Genomic DNA, 20,908 nt, shown 5'->3' with positions numbered 1-20,908 from the left:
AACATTTGGATAATCCAAGCCAAGATTCACCTCAAAGGTGAACATGAGACATTAGCTAGTCCCCTTTAGCAGCAACAAGTATCATGTCAGACAGAATTTGTCAACTAAACAAATACAAAGAACAACTTTCAGTTCATGTGAAAATGCTCCACCATTAATAACTTCTATTGTGCTAGATTGGCCACTGGTCTGTGGCCTTACCGTGCTGCCTAGCACGCAGGGTACTATTTTGAATAAGAAAAATCATAGGTTTGCTGGTACCTGCGGTAGGCTTGGTCCACGGGCCAATGAAAACCAGCAACTGCACTAAGTAGAGGAAGCGGGTTTGGTCTTGGGGGGTGCAGAAGTGAACCTGCAGTTTACAGATTAAAGACTATGTATTCAGTTGCAGACAAGAAGTTGGGAAAACTACAAGTTTACTGGCTTAAGGTTATAGCTTTGATCCAGGGAAAAAAGAAACGCAGCCAGAATCGGAAGATCCTTCAGGCAAGGTAGAGCCAAGATACTAAAATCTCTTTATACACCGAGTGAATCTCTGAAACAAGTATGCCGGAGGCTGGGGTGGGGGAGACACAAGAGAGTACAGCCAAAAGTGAGCTCAAAGGGACATGGGAGGGCTTGCTTCCCCAGCCACACCCAGCTCGGCAGCAGAGTGTGGAGGGCTTCTTGTGCAAGGTGTCTGAGCAAGCCCTCGTTCAAAGGATTATCTTACAATGTAGAAAGAGACTAGCCCCTGGGGATCCCAACTACAAAGTAAAGTAAAGTGTCTGGAGAGATGGCTCAGGGCAAAGAGGCTCTTGCAGAGGACCTGAGTTTAGTTTCCAGCTCCATGTCTGGTGGCTCACAACTGACCATAACTGCAACTCCAGGGGAATCCAAGACCTCCGACTTCCACAGGTGCCTGAACACACACACACACACACAAATACAAATTTAAAGTAATAAAAAATAAGTCCTAAAAATTCAAATAAATGCTGATACTACACTGGGTAGAGATACTAGTGTTCATGTGCCACACAGGGGGCTCATTTTATAAACTAATTCAAAGTAGGCTCCTAAAGCCGAAACACCAGTAACTTTCAGGAGAATCAAACAAAACCACAAGCATTGCAATGCAATGCCCAGTTTCCATCAAAAGTTACAGACATGAGAAAAAGAAAAAAAAAAAAAAGCAAAACTAAAACACAACAACAAAAACAAAGTGACCAGAAAATAATGCAAAGCTATCATGGAAGCCTGTGAGTTCAGAGCAGTTACTATAGACACGGCCATGGAATTAAAGGAAGAGACCCTCAAAGATGTAGAGTGTTACGGTTCATGTCAGTAAGAGTCAGCAGATAGGTACTCTGTACAGAGAAATGAAAATTATAATAAATAAACAATAAACAGGGCTGGAGAGATGGTTCAGCAGTTAAGAGCACTGATTGCTCTTCCAGAGGTCTTGAGTTCAATTCCCAGCCACCACATGGTGGCTCACAACCATCTGTAATGGGATCTGATGCCCTCTTCTGGTGTGTCTGAAGACAGCCACAGTGTACTCACATACAGGAAATGAATAAATAAATCTTTAAGAAAAACAAAAAACAACAAACAAATAGTGGGGATATAGCTCCACGGTTAAAGAATTTTCCTATCATACACAGACCCTGGGTTGGATTCCCAGCGCTATAAAAAAATAATAAGCAATAAAGAAGATTTCTGTGGATTAACAAAACTGAAACAGGAAAGTCCCAAGCCAGGCCCGTGCCTATATTTGAAAGATGGTGGACTAGCATAAAAATCACTTTATATGAAAAAAGTGCAGGCTAGTTTCATGGGGGTTGGAGGAAAGAGCTCCCTGTGGACTTCGGGGAGCAGGGAGCAGTGGAAGGTTAGGAGAGTCTTTCCTGAGTGTGCTCCCACTGTGGGATGGGAACTTCACGCATTCATGATGGCTTTTGACTATCTCATCTCCGCTCTCCTAGACTGCTGGGCTGCTGCTTATAGTGTAATGGGGTCCCCTTGCATGTGCCTGCCTTCATTCCTCTCAGAATTCCCTTTGCCTCTGGCTTCTGACAATTTGATTCTTTGGATTGGTCCCTTTTGGGGTCCTTTGATCTTCATCCGGACCCCTTTTTTCTCCTAAGTTTTAGAAAGCTTTCGCCCATCATTTCTTTGTGAGTTCCTCTCTTCCTCACCTTCCGGGGCTCTGACAATGTGTGTGCAGGCCTGCTTGATGCAGTTCCTCTGAGAGCTGCCGAGTTGTCTTCCTCCCCTGACTGCATGGTTCCAAATGGTTGCTGATTCTTCAGCATGGTGAAGTCTGCTGGGGATGGTTGTAAGGAAACATTTCACTTTACTCTTGCTATTCTTCAGTTCCAGAATTCTTCTGTTTTATGCCATCTTTCTGTTGAACTCCGAATTTTATCTAAGTACTTTTTTTTCTAATACTGTTGAGCTGTATATATTTTTTTGGCTGAGCTTCTTTAAAATGAACATTACTATTTGGCAGACAACCTGAAGATACCAACTTGTTTGACTGGAAGTTTGTTGTGTCCTGTGGTGGTACGTGTTTTATGTATAGGCACATGCCAGGTGGGCATGTGCGAGAACGCTAGTGTGTGAGTGCATGCATTGCAGGTGTGTTTGTTATAGCCTTGTGTTGGTATCTGCACATTTGAAGGGACATGTACTTCTTCCCAACTGGTGAACTGTCTTTAGTAGGAAAAAAAAAAGTTTTCCCTATGAGTCAGTTCAAGGGCACTGGATAAGTGGGGTGTGGGAAATGCCTGGTTCCTAATGTCAGGGATGCTGTGTCCAGGGCATGTGTTCTCAGGGAAGCTAGCAACCCCAGGTTTGGTAGGTGGGCACTGGTGGCAATAGGGCCACTAGACAGGCACCCAAGCTGTGAAACTGGCATTCATAAGTATGTGCTGGAAAGTCCCAGAAGGGACAGAAAGTAGGAGCTTTAGCTCTAAGGAAGCACAGTGGGGTAAACCTTCTCAGCTTGGGGTTAGTGTTGGCCCTCAGAGGCAAAAGCTGTGAAGGACCATGACCTGACGGCAGCAAAGGTGCCAGGATCCTCCTCAGTGGGTCCCAGCACGTCGGTTCTCACCCAGGAAAGAAAGACATGGCCAAGGAGAAACCTCTCGGCACTGAACTGTTGGACTGCCCTGGGGTTAGGACAAAGCACCCAAAATGCATCCTCTGCTCTCTGGCTCCCCAGGACCTATTTTCATCTGTGGTCATTGTGAAATCATTGCTTTTGTGGGTAAACAAGGGGTAGGATCTCCCAAGGTGACATCATCTCATCCCTGTTTCATTTCTTAAATGTTAGTTTGACCAACTGAGTTAATTCTCAATACTTCCCAAGCCTCGGATCCCCATGGAGCAAAAGAGAACACCAGGATGGAGTCTCTGGAAAGGTGTTGGTTAAACCCAGGAAGTGGCTGAATTCAGCAGGGAGGCAGCAGGCCTCAGGGCCCTACGATGTGAATAAACTGGCCAACTGTGAGAGTCCCACTGTATCCCCCAACTACCTGAACCTCAGTTTCCTTGTCTTAGAATTGAGACAACAGAAACCAGCTCTCCATGGGGTTCTTGTGACAATGAATCTGCTAAGTAGCTGGCCCTCAAATATTTGATATGTCTTTTTAAATATCACAAGTCCTTACACATGAATCCTTATGGATTTCTTAGTGGCTAATAGCTTGGAGCTGCCTAGCCTGCCTGAAGCACATTTCCATTTTCTTAAAATGTAGATTATGGCCAGGTAGTGGTGGTGAATGCTGTTAATCCCAGCACTTAAGAGGCAGAGGCAGGCGGATTTCTGAGTTTGAGGCCAGCCGGTCTACAGAGTGAGTTCCAGGACAGCCAGGGCTATACAGAAAAAAACTTGTCTTGAAAAACCTAAAAAAAAAAAAAAAATGTAGATTATGTTAACATTTATCTTCTAAGGGTTTTTTGGTCCCTAGCATGGTGGCCCTTAATGTGAGAGGTGACTCTCACCTGGGCCCCTTCTGGCTTGTGACCGCAGGCTCTGGTAACACTGCTTTCTAGCAGAGGCCTGCCAACCTGCTCCCTTCCAACCACCAATAGCCAGTAAGCCGAGGCTCTTCCTGGGCGGGGCAACTGTCTGTACTCACACAGAAACCCACCTCTGGGACAAAGTTGGAACTTCAGCTGAGTAGTAGAGGTCCCAGAACCTGTTTTTGGTGCTCCCACCTTACCTTAAATCTTCCCAGGGAACTTTCTTGGTTACATACACCTGCAGACCCCAGGCTCCATCTCAACCTCATTCAGGAGGACTAGCTATTTCCTAAGGGACAACCACAGCATCTGGAGGGTAGAGTCCTCTCCACTCCCTGCCCTAGGCAGCAGATCCCAGGAGTCCCTTTCCAGCCAGCTCTGTGCAGTCCCTCCTCTGCCCATCTCCATGACTAGTCCCCAGGTCAGGACACTGGTGGCCTAGACAGTCACCTCCTCTGACCAGTTCTCACGCTCTCCTTCCCCTCTCCTGTGACCACTGTTTTTTCTTCACTGCACTTGTTAGCCCCTAGAGGGACCTGTAAAGAGACTGTTGATTGGTTTAGCTGATGCCAGCGCCTATCTTCATACACTAGAATAAAAGGTTAAGACACACAAGAAGGTATGGTGATGTCTTTCCTGCCACTCTTCCTGTAGTCGCCTCCGATAGTCATACTGAGGGACCTGATCACAACTGTCGTGTGGCTAAAAGAACCATCATATCCTGGTCTCATTGCTCTCATTCTGCAGGGTTAAGGGAGGGGCGTTTTCTTAAAACGCAGTTGCATGAGACAAAATACTAGGCTCTCCCATCTGCAGTCCAGTCCTCTTCTCTCCAACATTTGCTTCTTGGAAAACCCTTTCCAGATCTCCATTCCACAATCCCACTAATGACCGGTTTTAGGGCAGCAGAGCTAGGAGCATCCAATCCTGAAGGCTGAGAAGCTCGCCGCAAACTAAGCTTTCTTAGTAACGTAAAGGTCAGCAGCCTTGTAAAGTTCAGCTAGCCCTCCTGAGACCCCAGGGGACACCCTGGCTGCAGAGTCCACCCTGTGAGCTGTGGTGCAGTCACTGCCAACTCTTGCAGGCCTCAGTGCCTAGGAGGTTTCCCAGAGCAGGAGTAAATACTAAGCCAGGGTCACTCTACCAGGACACCGAGCACTTAAATAGGATAGATCAGGGACTAGGCTGGGCTGGGCACGCATGGTGGCTTTAGGAATTGGCACTGGTGGATTTTCCCTAGGAGAGGAGGGGCCACTTCCCCATTAAGAGCAGAATCCAGGATGTCCCAACAGCAAATGGTACCTCCTGTTTGGGCTCTTAAGCCTTTTGTACCTGCCAGACAGGATATTTCACCTTCATTTCTTGTCCATGGGTCACCTCGATGCCTTGTGCATTAATAAAATACCCTGTGCAGCACGCCGAAGAACGCATTTCCCAAAAGGACGGAGTTGAGGGAACAAGTCAAAAGGGGAAATAAGAGGGAAAAGACTAAGAAATATGGAAGAGAAGGCCAACAGGCCACGGCCTCCTGGAAAATTTCTCCGCTGGCTGAGGGAACTCTTCTGCCTTTGGGTCTTCTAGAGCCCAGAGTAGAAAGCACACACAGGGTAAGCCATCAATGTCTAGAAGAGAAAAGCAGACCAGCCACTTAGAGACCTGATTCTCCTGCGGCTGAGACAAGAAGGTCGTCCACCCGGTGTTCCCAAGCGCCTAGTGGGTCTCCAAGCGCCTAGTGGGTCTCTAAGTGCCTTGTGGGTCTCCAAGCACTTAGTGGGTCTCCAAATGCCTTGTGGATCTCCAAGCGCCTCGTGGGTCTCCAAGTGCCTTGTGGGTATCCTGGTTGAAGACACCATGGACGTGGCCTTTTCAATCCCAATGGCAAAGCTGGAGAACCAAGCTTGGCTATTACCTAGCACACAATAATGCCTGATGCGAGGTAGCAAGAACTGGGGAAATAAGAAGAGACAGGAGAAGGTATGGCCCTGTGGAAAGATCCTTTCTGCCTTGGGAACAGCTGAGACAAGGTGTGAGCAAATCATTTTAACCCTGAGCTTCAGTTTTCACACACACAGTAAGCAAACAAAATTGCCACCATGGTTCAAAAACCGAATGGCTGGCGATAGGCTATGATGTCATAGTTAAAATAACGTGGGCATCAACTAACTTAGAAACAACCAGATTGATGAAACTCAATGGAATGACCCAGGCTTATGCTAGTAAGTTAAGTAAAATAACTAAAATAAAATATTGGCACTTTAACCTAGTAGAGAAAGGAAAAATGACTCTGAAGGAATGTTCAGGGACCTGGACATTTGTGCAAAAACAATGACTTATATGTTGAACCTCACTGGCAGCCAGGGAAATGAGAATGCCACTGGGGCTCTGTCCTCCTCTCCTAGCCAGACTCTGTGGGGAGTCAGCTTGGTAACAAGTCAGCGCAATGGGTCCTACTGGCCCGATGTGTGTGGTTAGTTATGACCATGAAGGGAGGGAAGCCGTGCTGGAGATGTACAGGGAGGCTGGAGGGGACCACAGCATGGAGGCCGGAACACCTGGACTGGCCACCAGGAGGGGAAGGTTATCTGCCCACAGCAGCAGCAGCAAATTCCTGCCCCAGAGGAAGGAGCATGATGGAATAGCATGTATGGCCAGCCGCAGGTAGGCCGCAGGCACGGAGCTCCACGCTGCCGTTCATCCTTCCGTAAGCCTTTGACCAGGTTCAAACTGGTTCTTCAGCCTTGGTGCAGAGAATATCTGGAAGAGCCAGTGAGCAGCAGTTTTGGAATTTATTTAAAAGTTAGAAAATTGCTCAGGGAAAGAATGCAGACGGGCATCGAGGAAGACTCTCCATTGTCTCGGCGACAGCCCAAGTGTACCTTTCTGGTGGATCTCAGGTCATGCCTCAAAGTGTTGCTGAGAAAATTCTCCTGTCTCAGTTTCTGTCTCTGTCTCTGACTGTCCCTCTGTCTCTCTCTCTCTCTGTCACTGTGTGTGTCCCTGTCCGCATGTCTGTGTGTCTGTGCACTCATGTGAATGCAGATGGCCATGTAGGCCAAAAGAGAGCATCAGATCCTCTGGAGCTATGGTTTCACGTGGTCAATTGTGAGCCTTGCCGCACCAAACTCTACTCCTCTGGAAGAGCAGCAAGGCCTCTCAACTGCTGACTCATTTATCCAGCCCATATCATGCTTTTAAAGATTTAATTTTCATTTTTAATTATGTGTATGTAGGACAGAGGAGAGAGGAGTCTGTGCGCATGAGCGTGAACGCCCAGAGGCCAGAGGCATTAGACTCCCCTGCAACTGAAATTATGGGCCGATGTGAGCTGCTCCCATGGAACTCAGGTCTCCTGGAAAAACAAAATGTCTCTTAAACATGGCACCATCTCTCCAGCCTATAGCATGCTTTTAAAAACAGTGTTCATTGTGGAGAGACATGGGTGTGCGCAACACACACACACACATACACAAAGAGCCAAAACATGAATGGCAGTTTACTATGGGTAGTAAGAATGTGACTATTTCTTTGGGGGAGAAGCACTTGGTTTCATTTTTTTTTAAATTTCCCACATCTTTGAAAGAGAAAATCAAAGGTTCCAAGTTAAAAATCTAAATGTCCAGCAGAGAAACACAAACCAAGTATGGATTAGTTGGTGTGTGTCAATCACAGCCATTGTTGTTAGGGGTAGGTCTGTGGGACTTGTACTCTGAAGTCCCCCAGTTACATCAAGTAAGGTAAAGAGTCCTTTTCTTGGAAAAAAAAATGTTCCAGGAGGGTCTAGGAATCCAGAGATGACCAGGGGTTACAGACAGGAATGGCTAAGGGTATCCTCTTCAGTGAGGACCACAGGGAAGGAAAGAGAGGACCACAGGGAAGGAGAGAGCCTCACCCCACATCATTCTTCCCACCTGTGGCTAATTCTTCTCCTCAGCCGTGGATAACCTCCTGCCTGCCCACCCAGGCAGAGAGAATAGCCAGCTCAGCCTCTGGAGCTCCTGAGGTAGCTTTCATTCCTTGCATGCCTTGGTAAGCAGGCTCTGTGGAGGCACAAGGGCTAGGCCTCAAGTTTGTGCATTGTGGGCTTTTTTTTTTTTTTTTTTGTCAGAGTAAGCTGTCAGGCTTTGGGCCCTTGGTTGCTTTAAATTCAGCTTTCCATGGAGCTGGGAAGCCCTCTTTGTCTTTAGAGGTCCCTCACTCCCCGTCCCTTATTTGTTTTCTGCAAACCCTGGCCTCACCCATACTTCAGCCCAAAGTAGTTTCCCACACAAGCTCATGGAGAGAATGACTCAGGCCTAATCAGGGTTTCTGAGCCAGAGACTACCTCAAGTCTCCTTCCCTCAGGCAAAAGTTCTGGCCCAGGAGGGATGATGTCAGGTCCAGGAAATGCACTGGCCCTGTGTTTCCTTCCTCAGCCTGGTTCAGCTCACGGGGTTCCAAAAGCCAGGTGCAAAGCACTTAGAGGCCTGAGCCAGGAGGAGCAGGGAGCAAGCCACGTTTTCCTGACTCGTAACTGCAGAGCAGACACACTCATTAGTCTCTCGCCCGAGCCTGAGCTTAAGGCCAGGGACGAATACATGGGAGAGACAAGTCAGCTCTGACAGGAACTGGGGCTGCTGCACACTTGGGACTGGAGGGCACGGCTGAGACCAGAAGCACTGCAGAGGAGACAATTATCCGGCCTTGGCTGTGTCATAGTTTATTCCTTCCCAATCTCCAGAAAATGGAGACAATATAATCCACAGCTCCCTTTCAGCCTTTAGAAGAGAGGAGAGGTCACAAAGGCCCATTAAGAAGAGGAGAAGATGACATCTATCTCTGGCTTGCTGTAATCAGGTTAGGGACGAGGCAGCCAGTTTCCATTCCACAGAGGTGAATAAGGTAGCCCAGGAAACTGCCACTGCTTCCTGGGCTGCTCTTCTCACCCCGTTTCATTCCTAGTGTAGAAGACAAAAGGCCCAGTTCACCCTTAACCCACCTCATAAACGCTCTTCCAGAACATTCCTGCATCACGGGGTCAGTCCATTTCCCTCCATGCCTTTTTTTGGTGGAAGGGCTTGGAGGGACTTTAGTGAACTTTATCGATGGCATTCAAAAGGCTAGGGTTTCCTACACCCCTCCTCTTCTTCTGGGGTTCTGTGAGGGAGATGCTCATTGTTTCAGGCTGGAGAAGTGGCTGGGGAAACTGAGGTCAGAATAGGAGAGAATAGTGAGCACTTACAGGGAGATGCTGTAGCAAAGGACCTTCCCCATCCCTTTCCCTTTCTTTTCTCCTCTTCCTCATCTTCTCCAACCCCTCCCAGGTTGGCCATCTGTAGTGAAGGCTGTGTGTGCCGAGTCGGAACATTAGCTCTTGATGGTCCCTGACAACGTGACTTCTCTCCGTGCTTCTCAGTTTCCCCAGTGTGATAAGCAAGCCCAGCCCTGTGTGTCTGGCTCTCTGAATCCCACTTTTATGACTCTGGTTCTCTGTGAAGCAGAAACAAAGGCAGGATCGTTCCTGAGAGTTAGAGAAACGGCAGCGGACCCTTGCTAGAGTGGCCTGCTACATTCTTAGCCAGGAAGAGCACCATGCCATCCATGTACCCCAAAACTGTGGCATGTCCGTTAGCACCTCATTCTGTACTGCTCTGCTTTCTCTGGTGTCAGATTCTGAAAAGGCCTGGCCAAAGAAGGCGGTTAAGACACTCTCAACTCTGCCAACTAGGGAGGACTTGCTGGTTAGCCATTAACCTAGACTGGAAGAGAACCCACACCCTTTCTCAGGTGGCCTCCATGGCAGACAAGATAAGGAACACCATTAGTATTTGCCTGCACCCAGCCAACCAATGCATCAGGTATTTATAAGCATTGATTTCTAACCCTTACAACCATGCTCCACAGAAGACAGGCAGCCTTGGTGTTTAGATAGGGAAACTGAGGCTTTAAGTCTGACAGGTTTGCCCAAAGCAGCCCATTAGTAAGAGATGGAGGCAGAGCAAGGCCATCTAACTCACATGCAGTGCTAGAATCACCAGGACACCCTTCCCAAACCTCAGGGTTGGGAATGAAGAAACCCAGACACTCCTGTTCTTTATACAATATAGGCAAACACTTGAACATTTCTTACTATCTGGTCTCCTCCCAGCTCTGAATTCCCTGCTGATGTCTAGGTTTTCTTGGTGACAGAATGATTACGTTGATCCATCATATTAGGCAACAATTTCTCCCCTGGCCCACCTCAAATCCATTATTAGGGACGGGCTGATGGGAATAAAATCAACTCATCAGGCCTGTGTCTGACAGCACTGATTAGCTGCTGGCTCTGTATGAGGAAGGCTGTGGAGCTGAGAAGCCGTTGGGTCTCCCTGGCTTTGGTGGTGGGCTGTGGACTTCGTCCTGCCTGCTTATGTAGGGTCATCTTACTGTGAGTTTAAAGCTCAGGACTGGACCAGCAATGTTAGGGTTTGAATGTGAATTGTCCAGCATGGGAGCACGTGTTTAAACACGGCCCCCAGCTAGTGGCCCTGTCTGGGGACATTGGATACGTGGGTGGCTTTTGGAACTAGGCAACTATGAACAGGTGTTGAGTATATATAATAACCCAGCTCCATTTCAGGCCTAAGCTCTTGTCTTCCTTGTCTCTACCAAGCCAGAAGTCACTGCTATAAGCTCCTGCTACCACAAGCTGACCAGCCCACTCTAGACCCCATGCCTTTTGCACCATGATGGACCGTAATCTTCTGAACTACGAGTCCAAATAAACCCTTCTTCCCTTAGGTTACTTCTTTTGGGATTTGTTCACCAAGGTGGAAACAGTACCAACTATAACTAGACTTTCCTCTGATATGGAGCCCACCCCTAAGCCCTACTTTACTCAGTAGTGTCTCAAAGCAAAAGCGCTCGTGGGCCTCACTGAACTGTTTCTCACCAGACTTCCTTGACCTCTTGCTGATCCAGATTTGCACTGTCCAGAACTGTGCTGCTGTGTGGGTTTTCAGAACCACCTCCTGCCATTGCCAAGGTAATGGATCCTAGGTAGTGGGTGTTGAGTATCACAAAACTGGGGTCAGAGGAGACCAGAGCTGAAATCAGCTGTACCAAATGCAAACCTAATTAGTAAGTCTAGAATCTGGATCACTTGGTTCCTTCTCAGGATTCTCTCATCCATTAAATCTCCTTGAAGGATGGTGCACAGCATCCATAGGTTCTCCCTGATCGTCAAGGCTGCACTCCACCACTGGAAGCAGTGACTGCTGTCTCCTTCTAATGCCACATGTGTTGAGGAGACCTCTAGGCAGTTGCCAGTACCAGACCTGGAAACAGTTTCTCAATTTTGGATCTTACAAGTGTTCAAAGAAGAAAAGACCAAGTTCCAAGAGGCCACAGTGAAGATGGAAGGGAGGCTAGTGACAGCCTGGGGCTTCTGCCCAGGGTGCCATGTCATCTGTTCCTTAAACAAACCAGAAACACAGGCTGCAATCACGCCTACCCCTGACATTTGAGAGGCCCAAAGCAAATGCAACCAAAGAGGCCCACGCGCCATGTGTCTAAATATTTGAACATTATAAATCAAACTAAAAAACTTCGAAATAAGGTTTGTTCTTCCTTCCTGCCTTGACAAATAGACATTTATAAGAACCTCAAAGGCCAGGCTCTGATTTCATATCTTATGGGGGTCCTTCTAGCCTTGGACTATGGAATTCAGAGGGGCAGAGGAAATGAGGCACTCTCTCTCTTTTCTCTTTTCTCACCCTGAGCACTTAGATTGGACAAAGGAACTCCTTAGTCTAGTAGTCCAGCCTCCATCTGGGTCTTTATATACCAGAGAAGAGACCACAGGCACATAAGGGAATAGCCAAACATGGTGTGGTATGTGTGTGTGTGTGTGTGCGTGTGTGTGTTTCTACATGTGCATGTGTATTTGTGTGTATGTATATGTATGTGCTTGCATGTCTGTATGTGTATGTGTGTGCATGTGTGCATTTGTGTATGTATGCTTGTGTGTTTGTGTATGTGTATGCATGTACCTGCATGTATATATGTGTGTATGTATATATATGCATGTGTGTGCATGCATGTGCCTGTATACATATGATCACACATGGTGTTCTTACAGGTTCCGGGGATTGAACCTAGGAGTTCCTTCTTCCAAGGCGAACACTTTACATCTCCCTAGCCTCAAATACAGCTATTTCTCCAGGAACTTCCTGGGTTCTGCTATCCAGACCGTAGAGCAAAAAGGAAGCGGGGGGGGGGGGGGGGGGGGGGGGAGACTGGGAGGGACACATCTTGAGTCTGCAGCTACTTGATTTGGAACAGGCCCAGCAATTCAGCTACCACATGTGTCCTGGGAGTCCTCTTACCCAGGAAATCATTTCCATTCATCCACAAAGTCACTGCATGGCAAAGACCACAGTGACTGCCTCACTTTCACCAAGCACCATCAGGGCCAAGGCTTGACCCCAGGTCCTTCTACCTCCTGTATCCCTGCCGAGTCCCTCCTCTCTGCTGTCCCCACTGGCATCCTCCCCTAGGTAATACAAAGCTGATGCTCTCCCCGCCTCTGCCCAATCAGAATCTGTGTGTCCTTTGCTTCTTGCCTCCAGTGAAGGGAGAATCACCTGATCACAGGCTTCCTGTCTCACTTCTAAGCTAGCTTTCCTAAAACAGGTAAGCTGTGACCTCTTTCCTTAATCCCACTGCCCTGGGGACTGTGTCACACAACACAGCTCAGTCTGTGGCACCTATATTTCTGACTTCAAACTCGCTGTCCTCTGTAATTAGTTCCTTCTCTTCCTCTCCAGTTCTCCCACCCACTCCCAGCACTCCTGGAAGCCTCTCCTAGCCCACATTCACCCAGCTCCTTACCTGGGCTGGGCAGGCATCTGCCCTTTTCTGACCCCAGCAACAACATGAATGGTTGGTTAATTATCTTCCTAGTAACAAGTACCTTGGGAGATTGGCCCCTAAGTGGATCTAATGGGTTCCCTGCAGGACAAGAGCCTACCCTCGGTTGCTGAATGAACCTCTCTGACAGAGAGAGAAATACACTAATGGCAACCAGTTCCCAGTTCCTCTTGAAAGTCACAGTATTATCGTTTGGTGGGGAAAATGTCTTCCAGGAGCAACTGATGGAAGCTGATAGACTCTGGCCCAGGACCTGACATCCTCACTGTTCTCTGGAGAGAGAGGGGTGCCAGCACCTACCGTGGTAGCCTGACAAGGTCAAGGTCTTTTTATGTAAGGTGGTCCTCACAAGCCCAAAGCAGGGACTGATTGATAATTACAAGATAATTAGTCTTTATTGGATGGGCGAAGAGCCAATCCAGGAAAACAGAGAAAGATGGGTATTTTGTGTTTCAATTTTAAAACCTCAAAAGCAGAGGGTGGATTCTGTCCTGCTTGTCTCAATACAGCTGCAAATGACCAGTCTGAGAGGGACACCTCCGGGTAGGCCATGGGGAGTTAGGGCTCCGGATCTTCCTTCCACCTTTCCAGGTCCTGCTGGGTTTTGTGTGAGGGGCCCTATTTCTACCCCAGGGTCATATGCAAGCCACAGAGGTTTCTGGCTTCTTCCAGGCGAGCAGAGGAGCCCCAGTGACCTTCCAGAACGGCACAAGTGATCTGTGATGAGAAGTGACAGGGTCAACCAAGGCCTTGGCTTTTAGTCCCAGGTTTACGCCTCAAGAGAGGTGGCTTTTATCTTCCTTGTCTCTGTGTGTGCAGCATCCCTTCATCCACACACACACACACACACACACACACACCCTGGCACATGCTGCAGTCTACTGTTGAACCACTTCCTTCCCTGAGGTTCTCAGCTAACACTGAGCTCAAGCAAGTTCCCTAACATCTTTCTGCTACCACATTGGCTGACCTATAAGGAACACTCTCCTGGTGGCCGGTGTCACACCTCAAGTGTTTCTCTAGCCAGCAGGAAGGGTCAAGGATCATCTTTAAAACCATAGCAACATGACTCAAGAGACAGATGGTGCCTTTGGACAAGAGGAGATGAAAGTGACTTATTCTCTTGGAAAGATCCTTACACACTCAGGGGCTTAGGGAGCTGATCTGAGACAATGAAATCACCTTCTGACATCACCCCAAGGCCTTCGGTTCTTGGGGAAGCTGGTCTCGCGTGGACCCCTTGCCTCAGCCTGCAATCAGAATGGTCCTAAGAGTCTACAAGCATGTCAGTTCAGCTTCTGTTCTCTGTGGGCCCTAGGCACTAACAGCTCCTGGTGCCCATGGAGCAGGGATGGACCTTACTTTGGCCTGACCCTGAGTATTAAGACAAATGCAGTTCCCAAGAATGAGGTGCAGGTGGTTAAGGGAGCTACAGGCTCGGATCAGGCCCACCAGCACTACCCAAGATCTTTCCTCTTAACATCTCAGTTTACCCACTTGAAAACTAAGCCAGAGCTGCCCACAAATGCCCACCCAGATGGAGTTCTGCAGCGTTGTGGCCCGCGCAGGCCAGTGCCAGTTGGTCTGACTTGGTAGCTGCTGCTGGGATCAGGAACCCAAGCCTTTCGTGGGTGGAATGCAGCCTGCTTTCCCTGCCCACTCCCTCAGCGAACTGCTGACAGTGGCAAAGCCACGTTGCCATGCTTGGGGGGCGGGGGAGACGGGAGGGGGTTAAACGGGACCTGACACAACTCTCTTCGCTTTGGTCTTAATGGGGAAAAAAAAGTTTGGGTTTGATTTCGTCTGGGACTTGCTGAAAGTTCCTGGCTGGGCTTGGCCATGCACGGGGAGGGAGAATAGGTGGTCTTTAGGACCCGGGCTCACTCGGACCAGCGGTGCCGGGAGGCCGACCTGCCGCGGCTTGAATGGGAGGCGGGCGGCGGCGCCGGGAGGCTGGCGGCGGAATAGCTCTGCGGTCGCCAGGCAACCGCCCTGACGCAACGCAAAAGAACGTCCCTTCAAAAAAGAACGGTGCGGAGAATTCGCAGCGCTCCGGAGCTCGGGAGCTCGGGAGCTCGGGAGGCGGGAGCCGAGCTCCGAGGGCGGGCACAGGCTGGCAGCGGGGACCGCGACAGCTCCGACGACACGACTGGAGCTCTAGAAGGTGGGTTCGCGGCGGTGAGGCTTGGCTGAGTCGCTCGGATGCCCAGGTCTTCAGGGTGGGCAGTGGGGGGCCCTGGATCCCACAGTCCTGGAGGGGCGGGGAGACATTACCATAGGATAGCGTGGTTCCCTCTTATTTGCTCCTGAGGTTTCAGGCCTCTCTGGAAGGCGTGGGGGACCAGGTGTGGACTCCATGCCTCGGGTCCCAGTTCCTCGTTGACCCTTTCAGGGCTATGTATGACTCAAGGTGATTCTGTAATAGGAGATCGGGGAATCTCTTGGGACTCTGATCTAGATCAACTCATCTAGGCTGGTGACCCCCACACCTACACACCTAAGGGAGATGAGAATTCTTGGTTCAATCCCTAACTCTGAAGTGACTTTTGGCACCCCAAGAGTGATGCCAGGGATACCAGAGGGACTGTACCCCCAAACGGTGTGCAGGGAGTGAGCATTGTCAGCCATGGAGCTGGGTATCTGAATGACCAGAAAGAACAAGTGGTTTCTGCATGTGTGGGTTCTGTTGTGGGTAAGCCCTCCTGGGGACATCTGGGAGATGAGTTGACTCCAGGTTGGTGTCCCCAGATTCATACACTCACCAGCAAGTACTGTCTCACCAACACCAAGCCATCCATCCCCGGAAAACCTTGGATGAGACCAAGTCCTATACCGAGTGTCCAGTAGATGTGACTCCAAAGTAGCTTCCCCTCCATACACCAGAGTCCTCTCCTCTCTCCTCCCTCTCTTTCTCTTCTCTCCTATTCCCTTTCCTCTTTCCTCTCTCCTTCCCTCCCTCCCTCTCCTATCTCTCCTTTCCCACCAGGCTTGGGACTCAGAGTCCTGGCAAAGCCAAGGTGACCAAGGGACCTGTTAGCCTGTCCCCAACCTTGAGATGGAGGATCCTGCCAGAGTGGGTTTTCAAGAGCTTGGCAAAGCAACTACATGCTGTTCTTCAAGCAATAAAAAGTGAAGGTGCTTCTCTCCAGAGTGCCTCTACTGGTCTTACCCTGAGAACCCATGTATCCTTGGTCACTGAACCTTACGATTACCCTTTGAGGAGGCAGTGTGAATCTCTGTAGACTTGGGAAGCAAAGAAACTTGGAGCAGTTTGTGTGGCTTTGGAAAACACAGAGAAATCCATGTGCCTCACCTCTTCGTTCCAGAAATGCTCTTAAAGAAAGATTGCCTCAGGAGGCCAGGGAATCCACCATGGCTCAGAGACAGGAAGAAACTATTCACACCCACATGAAATCACAGTCACGAGGGGCTTGTCTCGTGGCCTAAGAAAATCCCCTGCATACATAAAGCCCCGACTTTGTTACCCAGACTGCATAAATTGGGCATGCTAGCACGTGCCTGTAATCCCAGCACTTGAGACTTGGAGACAAAAGCATCGGAAGTTCAAGATCATCCTTGACTACCTAGTAAGTTTAAGGTCAGCTTGGGCTCCATGAAACCTCATCTCAGAACAAAACAGAAGAAGAAAAAGAAGCAACCAGATTCTCATATCAAGTGCACTCTGGGCCAGTGAGGAGGAAGGAGATCTAGAGGGATGAGATTGACTCAGCTCATGGGAAACAAGGATAGGCTAGGGGACCAACATTTAACAGGAAGTAGCGGTTAAGCCTTGCTAATCGACAGTCACCTATAGCCTCTGAGTTTCCATAAAGACTAGATTGACAGGATCTGGGGACCTGGGCCAGGGGTCCTGCCCTTTAAGAACCAATTCCCTCCCCAGTAACAGTTACCACTTATCTCTTGAGTAGAGAGCAAAGGAAAGGAGAGGGAAGAGGACACCAGGGGTCAGAGGTTGTCTTACCCTCACCCCACCCTTCCTATACCCACCTGTCCTCCTGAGCACCCCACCCTCTCCCCTCTACCAAGCCACCATGCCAGATCACCTCAGGAGCAGCTCTGTGGACAGTCACCCTGAGTCTCATGGGCATCAGGGCAGGGTTTTGTTCTCTACAGCCTAAGATTCTCTCCCTGAATCCTCAGCCTCTCCAAGAGTCCCCTGGCATATGGTAACTACCTTTCTGGAACCATTTACAGAGTACCACCCAATGGGACAGGCTTCAGTATCTCACCTCAGAGTGGTCGACTGAGCCCTCCTTCCTCACTGAGGCTAAAAATTCTTTCTAGGATACTCTGGATCAAATGGGAGAGCTGGTTAGTAGTGGATCCCAGGATGTGTTACATGAGACCTGTAAGGCAAACCTGCGTCAAATCTCATTGTTCATATTGAAGGGCAAATTTGCATGAGTCCAGGTATCAGCCTATGCAGTGGCTACTGCGCCAACTTTTAAAGGCTGGTCTGTATTTCCTCATTCCAAGAAGCCAGCAGAGCTTCTGAGCAGTACCTGGCGACAGACAGACGGATGGCAGCTAGAAGGCCTGGGGGTAAAAATCTTGAACAGGTTTGGATGAGGACCTGTATGATCAGGAGGCCACAGGGAGGGGGTGGTTTTCCCCTATTTATCATCAAGTCAGAAGTGACATCAGATACCTGGCCTTTGAGCATGCACAGGTGTGGAGCCAAGGAGACACAAGACAGCCCCGGGCCTGACCAAACCAAGCAGTCAGAGAGACAGCTGCTCCAGGCCCAGAGCTGCCTCATCTGTCTTGGTGATCGGTTGGTAGCAGCTGCTGAAAACATGGCGGGCTGCAAGCCTGTTAACAAGTTTGAGCGAGAGCCAAAGAGGGGGACAAGTTCTGCCCACACATAGGCATCTTTTGATATGTTTGCTTCCAAAGCTCCAGCAGATCCGGTGGGCCTGCCCTGGGGGGCTTTCTAACATCCCGGCCATCTGCCTCTTGGTACTCTGACCATCTAGCTCCTCCTTGGAGTACTCCCTAGATGCTTTTAGTTTGCAAGTCCATCTGTCCTTTCAAATTCATGCATCAACCCACCCCTCTGGAATACCTCTGTCTTAAAAAAAATCAGAAAAAGCAAAAAGAGAGAGAGAGAACATGTTTGCTTTGCTGATTGCTGAATGCTTCTGCTGCCAGAGAGAACACACCTGCACTGCTGCTTCGGGAAGGAGTGGGGATTTCCCACCCAGCGATCCATGGAAAGAGGGAGTCTCCGTTGCAGCTGGGGATAGCAAGCCTGGTAAAAACCACCCAGAGCACTTCTCTTTACCTCCAAAGCTGTTTAGGATCCAGACGAGCATCGGGCAGTCGTACCCTCAAGGAACAAAGAATCTGGCCAGAGGAGACACTGAATTGGTGTTCTGCCCATCTTAGAATGCACAGACTTGTGTTGCTGAATGCAATGGTTGGGAAGCTGCTTTCCCCAGGGGACAGGCCAAGGCGAACACCATCCAGGCACAGTTGAGGGCAGGAGGTGGCAGTCCAACCAGAGGTATCGCTAGTGCCACACATGCTTTATCTCATTTGATCCTCCTAGACCATCAGGTTGGTTCCACTGTGATTTTATGGGTGAGGACATTAAAACCTGAGACATTAGGTTTATGACATTCAATATGACAGAGGTAGTTAGTGGCCAGACTCCAACATCTCCTTCTGTCCCATCCCGATCTTGTATCTCTCTGAAGCACCAGCTCCCCTCCTGATATGTCCCACCGGGTGCAGCTTCTGCTGCCAGGATGGAGATCAGGGTTATTTCTCTTCTGTCTTCATGCATTTAGAACATCGAACCTCTCCATACCTCACTGTGGCCATAGCATGCTCCTGTTGCCGGTCACCTTGAACATTCCTGTCTCAGCTTAGACCAACTGAAACCCAACTGTCCCCTCTACTGTGTCCCACCCAAACTCAAAAACCTGCCCTTAGACCTTCCAGTCTCTGAGCAGTCAGCATACTCAGGTAATATGTGGAGGTATGGTACTCAGGCAGACACACTGTGCACCAAGAATCCTCTTAAGAAATCCTTGCAAAAACAGTTGGGCCTTCAGAGCTCCCAGAATGAAATAGAAAACAAACAGAACAGATTCTCACTTGAACCAGACTTTGTTGATTTTGCTTATTTGAAGTTGGAGCCTATTATCATAGATTTGAATAGGCCTAACTGCCTTGTTTGGGGACCAGGGACAAATGCCACTTGGGACGCTTTCCAGTGGGCCACTGTGTCCTTAACTGTGAAGTGGTACCTGAGTTTCCTGGGAAGCATGTACTGCTCTTGTAGCTAGGATACACGCTTCAGCTGCCTTCTGCTTTAATAGCTACAAACTGCTCCAAAGGCCAGTCTGTGTCTGATTCCTAGGAGCCTCTGTGGTCTTTGGAGAGAATTCTGTGCTCACATGGGGTGGTTGCTGAGACAGTGACATACTGACTGCCTTTCCAGGAGGACCCCCTTCCTTCTTCTCTTCATTTCTCAAGGCTCCTTTCTACCCTCTTATTCTGCCTCTCAGAAGCCCTAGCCCGGGGGGGGGGGTGCTGGGGGGGGAGCTGGGAGGGGGACGAGATGAGGAGACTAGCTCTCCTCCTTGCAGCAGCCCCATGCTTTCTGCCCTCCTTTCAGTGATGATGTAAATTAGCTCTATGCATCCTGGGAGTCATGACCCCTCCCAGATCCATAGGGACACACACATCTTTCTTGGCCAGTTTTCTTAGCAACTTTTTTCATGGGGCAAAATGAAAGCAAACTCACAGGCGTCTTGCAGGAGGCCTGTGGAGCCAAGCCTATCAATTATTCAGCACAGACCTAGCACTTTGCATTTGCAAAGGTCTTTATAAGTATTTTTTTATATACATTCTTCCCTCATAGTGTCTCAGCGTGGTGAAACAAGGCTTCCTGTTTCTTAGACAATGAAAGCAGGACTCTGCTTAGAGTCTAAAGATTCAGGTTCAAGTCTTGTTAGCCCTACTAATGGAGCCACGGGAGCCTGGGCCAGTCTCATGATGTCTCTCTCTGGTTTGGGATTTCTATGGGGCCTAACTTTTGAGAAGTTCTCTATTACAGAGGTCACATAAAAAAGTTTATAAATGGCAGTGCGGTTTGAAAATGTTTATAGATAATCTTATTTCAGGTATACAGCTAGAAGCATTGGATCCCAAAGGGAGGGGCAGCCACTCGCACAGGACTCTGCAAACCAAGCCTTTCTGGGTGAAGGTCCCTGGGAGAATGCAGGTAAGTGGGTTCCATTGTCTGTGTCTCCAAAATATGGTTGCCAGCCCACTGGTTGCTATGATCTGAGAAGCTGTCCCAGAAAGAAACAGAGAACTCAGAAGCAGCTCTCTAGTCATGTCTCTCCAGGAAGGTGGGCTTGGGGCTGATGTCTTTCTCCCCATCCCCAGGCTGAGTTTTTACTTCCATCTCCCTCAGAAATGCTAGGATCCCAAGGGAAGAATACCTGAGGCTGCCCAAGCCGGATGCTGCTCCTGCAGCCCCAGAACCCCCGACACTTATATTGGACCCTGTGCCATCTGCTTGTCCGTCCACACTGGAGCCCTGGGGCCTAGCATCAGGACTGCCTGTCTCTCAGTCAGTCCAGGAACGAGCCAGCTCCCTACACACAGGCAGAAGTCCGTTACTACACCATACAAGTTTCAGGAGTCACGTCCTTCCTTTCGCTCAGGTGTTCCCACAGCAAAGCCTATTTACAGAGGAGGACTTCCAGCCCAGAGACACACCAGCTTTTTTGGAAGGAAGGAATGGATTTTCATGATGCTCCCTTGCAGGAAAGAACTATCCAGGCAGCAACTATATGGCTTCATCATTGTCCAGGGTAGACAGCTTGTTCATTCAAGTTCATACACATCTAGCAAGACAACCATCAACCACCATACTACATACATCATGCACACACACACACATACACACACACACACACACAGAGGAGAGAGAGAGAGAGAGAGAACAGCCATTTCACAGCCGATAAAACACACA

The 20,908-nt window shown here is 49.1% G+C and overlaps 1 protein-coding gene across 1 annotated transcript in view; it reads left to right on the top strand.

Annotated features, from left to right (window-relative positions):
• The first annotated feature begins 14,847 nt into the window (after positions 1–14,847).
• Fam167a (family with sequence similarity 167 member A) overlaps positions 14,848–20,908 on the top strand; it is a 32,162-nt gene continuing 26,101 nt past the window's right edge. The window contains exons 1-2 of the mRNA XM_052191219.1: positions 14,848–15,058; positions 20,049–20,149. The gene's annotated coding sequence lies outside the window, so the exon portion shown is untranslated. The remainder of the gene's footprint in view (positions 15,059–20,048; positions 20,150–20,908) is intronic.

Source organism: Apodemus sylvaticus, chromosome 8 (assembly GCF_947179515.1).
Source record: "Apodemus sylvaticus chromosome 8, mApoSyl1.1, whole genome shotgun sequence".
NCBI classification, from domain to species: Eukaryota; Metazoa; Chordata; class Mammalia; order Rodentia; family Muridae; genus Apodemus; species Apodemus sylvaticus.
The sequence above is the reverse complement of the archived record's forward strand: the minus strand, read 5'-3'. Positions and strand labels throughout refer to the sequence as shown.